Consider the following 4,455-nt stretch of genomic DNA (forward strand, 5'->3'; position numbering starts at 1 on the left):
CGCTCGGCACCTGACTGAGTGGAGGCTCTCGCGCCCCGACCTACCCGACTACAGTACCACTATAACGTTCATTTTTTCAAAACTCTGCTAACAAAAAACGAGCAGGTCGGGGAGGCTGCGCATTTAAGAAATGATTTGATGAAACGGCCACTTGACAGGTGGCTCGCGTCGCGCTCGCATCGAGTACCAGCTAATTGTCGGTTGCACATAGATAGTACGCCGACGGCAAAGAGAAACCCTGAAAAATTGCTTTTATACATTAATGCCCTCAAATAAGCGGTTGCTGCTTCTGTGACATTAAAGTTCCCCTATTCTGAAGTGCTGCTTTTAGCTAGAAGCAGGTTTTTAAATTGCGGTTCAGCTGAACGGCATGTTGCGCTTGCACCTTTGTAACTCTTGATTTTCTTAATAAGTAATATCAAGTCTCAGGGATTGCTGCTAATGGCATCTTTGGTACAATGCCGCAGGGGCCTTATTTAGATGTATTTTAATATAGATTAGTTTAGTTTTTAATGTTATTATAAGTAGTTTTATATATATGTAAAGTTTATTTGCAACACCCAAATAAATAAATTTTATAATGTCAAAACACATTTACAATTTTTTTAGTAAATATTCCAAGCACGTAAATCGCTGGCACTTAATACTGTGTGTATATGTCGTTATATACGTATGTAATCAGTGGCTAATCTTTAAATCCGAGTACTGTAATCGTATATGTTGAGATTAGAGGATTTTAGGCGCGCGGGAAGCTCCGTTAGTTCGGGCGCGCTCCGCCCACCGCGCCGCATTGGCTACCGTCTAGCGCTGGGCGGGGCGACGCTTAGATTTCACTTAGAGGAATAACGTGAAAATTTGCTGTGATTTGTTAAGTTTGAGACACTTTGTTGTTTCATTTAAGTACCATTATGTAATTAGTTAAGAGAGTAGAAAAGACAAAGCAAATCAAATACCATTTTGGATTTAACTTGCATATTTAGTTCCCCAACAGTAAATTTTTCAACGCTGAAAAGTATGTAAAAAAGAGGCCGAGCCGACGCCGCGGGAGCAGCTGACCGAGCCTTATTTATTCGCGGCCGTTGTAAGACGTGTACAAAGAAACGTAACATATATCTACTATAGGTAGGTACCACTAGAGAAACAGATAGGAATGTTTTAATTATTTTACGTCTGTTTTTGTTCGGTTTACAAAACAAGCTTGAGACAAATAAAACGATATATATGTATGCTTATAAATTACAGTTTTGACCTTTTTCTTTTTTTTTAATATTTCATTTCGGGTCTACTGGTGTTACAGGTGAGGCACGGTTCATGGCCCTACCAAATTTTCTAATCAGGTTCACCAAATTAGTATTTTTTTACTGTTAAATTCTTTGTCATCTATGTAAATCAATTTCATTATTTATAATTGCTCGTGTATTTTTTAAGTGTTTGAGGATTGTAAAATCTGTGCAAAAAAAACACTCACCGACTATGAGATGAAGCAGTTTTAGCGACATTAAAACCTATTAAAGTAATTATATAGTCGATTAACTCTTTGTAATAGCAATCTGGGAAATTCAATTAGGCGTCTAATCTGCTTTGGTTGCATCGTGTTGCGTTACAGGAGCTTATAGGGCTTCAGGGGAGGTGCTTCAGGCGCGGCGCGTGCAGCGCACAGACTAACAATCACAGAGGTTACATTGGGTTGCCATTTAAAAATAAATAAATATATATATAAAGCGTTTATTCTCAAGCTTACTTACATCTAAATACATACAATCTTCTGCCAAACCACAAAGCGGTTTGCTGGCAGACGAGTGTATCACGTGTCACGTGTGTGACGTGTGGTTTATGTATCACGTGTGACATTAATGTATCAAAAAAGTGACAGATATACGGATTGAAATGTATTTTTATATGGAGTAACGCCATATAAAATGTTTGTAGACATTTTTTTAAGTTTAGCAAACTAATTTATTTCGTTGTAAATGTAAATGTACCTAATAAAAATACGGTATAGTATAGAGTATAGATATAGGTTTTTACCGCATTCTTGAACAATTTTTTAATTAAGCCAAAAACTTTCTTTCAAATTTTTGCTTAACTAATGTCGTTTATACTTATGTAGTTCAGTTTGGGGATAAATTTCTATGAAATTCTTTAGAATCCAAACCAACCAACCAACCAGCCAGGTAGGTAGAGAGAAGTCGGTTAATAATTTATGGAACTTTTAGGTACTTATGAGTTGAAAACCTGGAGTTTTTCATAAGTCATAAGCTAATAGTGACAAGACCATGGAATCACTGTTCGCTAAACTACGATGCGCCATAACGGCGAGCGAGTCGCGTGGATGCGCAGGCGTCGCGGGCCGCGCGGCGGCGGGGGAGGGGCGTCACGGCCCGTTAGCGCGGATCCTCGGCGCGTGCACATGTCGCCCCGGCACGCGCCCAACTTTTTATCATCCTTTTTCTGTTTTTGTTTTCTCCCTTTGTTCGAATTTTGAATTAAATCGGTTTTTTCGATTCGGCATTAATGAAGCCCTGGGTCGGTTGCGATTGCTTTTGTGATTCAGAGATAAAAACGTGGACACACGTTTTTAAACTGAATCAGAATAAGGATCTAGATATTTACATACGATTAGTGCATAGCTACTTAATATTTACTTTCTAGTTTTCTGTGTCCTAAGCGAAAAATGAATGTTTTTATCTGTTTAGACTTTTAATCTGACAGCGCTTAGATTGCATCGCAGTACCATTACAGCTTTTAAGTGAAGTGACTAGATAAGTAAATCAAAATAAAACGCCGGGAGGGTAAGTTTCAGCTGCGGGCGTACCGGTTTGCGCGGCGCAGGCCGCTGTCGCCGCTCGCCATTCCTCGCAGTCAACTTTTATTAATTGGGCAGATGAGAGCCACGGCTACCATGATGAATACTTCTACCTTATAAGGCCATCAGTTTGCGAAACCTTTTATAGATTCTCAATTAAAAGTGTCTATTATAGTTAATAGGACGCTCGGACATAGTAGTTTATAGAAAAAGGAATATTTGCTTTAAGTACGGGATAAAAAACAGGTAATATAACGGAAAGGACGATTAAGTGGAATAAAATATAGCGTGGGGGTGCGGGTGGCAGGTGGCTGCGGCCTAGTGCGGAGCCCGGGCTGTCCTGCCGTGCCGACGCGCCAACGCCGCTGTGCCCGACTGACTAAGAACGTCTTTAAGATTTTATTTCCTTTCTTTATTAGGTTTAGATTTAGAATCGAACATGGCTGAAATTTATGTCCTTTATTAATGCCGCCATATATCTGAAGGGCGCTTATACAGACAAATGAATGTAATCGCGGTGCTTAAGCGCTTAGTATGTACTTATTTTAGAAAATTACATAGCTACTATATTTATATATTTAATGTAGGTTGCAAGTTTGTCTTCTAATAAGAATCTAATTAGTATATAAATAAAGCAGAATAACCAAGATACTTAGTACAATTTTGCAGATTATGTGTCACATTTAAAAATAAGTGCCTAAAATAAAAAAAAATAAAAAAACTTATGGAGTTTCTGGTACGGGAATGTTTAACACTAGTCAAAAAATAGGTAAAAACTGTAAAAACTGTAAAAACAGATACTATTTTAACATACTAAGGGCCACTACATCTACATCTACAAGGGCCACTTGCACCATACCACTAATCCGGGGTTAATCGGTTAAACCTGGGGTTACCATGGTTACCTACTTTACCAGTGCAATTAGGACACTGGGTTAACGGTTTAACCGGCTAACCCCAGGTTAGTGGGATGGTGTTACAATAAACAAAGTTAATAAGTACACGCAATCATTCCAGCACCAAAAACCTCGATGTATGCTTATGAGTCACCTGGGTGTCTACATCATGTATCGCCAACGTTTGTGTGCCCGTGTCACATCACTACGCACCCTCGCCTCGGTAGACACGGCCAAGACTCTCGACTAGCGGCATGTGCACCCTTAACGGATTTATGTAAACGCGCGGGTCGCGTGCCGCACAGATGCCTCAGACACCGACCCTGATTTAAATAACCGACTTACCTGTGCCAGACTAAAAGTGTCTTTTTACTGATGTGCCTAAACGAGGGATCAATTGAAAAAGAACTCAAAATTCTCCATCGACGTAACAAACCCTCAACACACCTCCTTGATAATCCTGCTGTGCTTATGTTTATTTAATTAAGTTTTAATAATGAAACCTACCAAATTAGGCACAGACTGGATCCCACAGTATGGATAGGGGGTAGAGGAAGACCCAAACGGAGATGGCGGGACAACCTCAATACATTCTGTGTGGAGTGGCAGGAGTGGGTAATTGTGCATTGGACAGAGCCAAGTGGCGGGAAAGAGGGGAGTGCTACACTAAGCGCCACTTGCACCATCCCATTAACCCGGGGTTAACCAGTTAAACCGTTAACCCAGTGTCCAATTGTACTGGTAACCATAACT

This window comes from Cydia fagiglandana, chromosome 4 (assembly GCF_963556715.1).
Source record: "Cydia fagiglandana chromosome 4, ilCydFagi1.1, whole genome shotgun sequence".
NCBI classification, from domain to species: domain Eukaryota; kingdom Metazoa; phylum Arthropoda; class Insecta; order Lepidoptera; family Tortricidae; genus Cydia; species Cydia fagiglandana.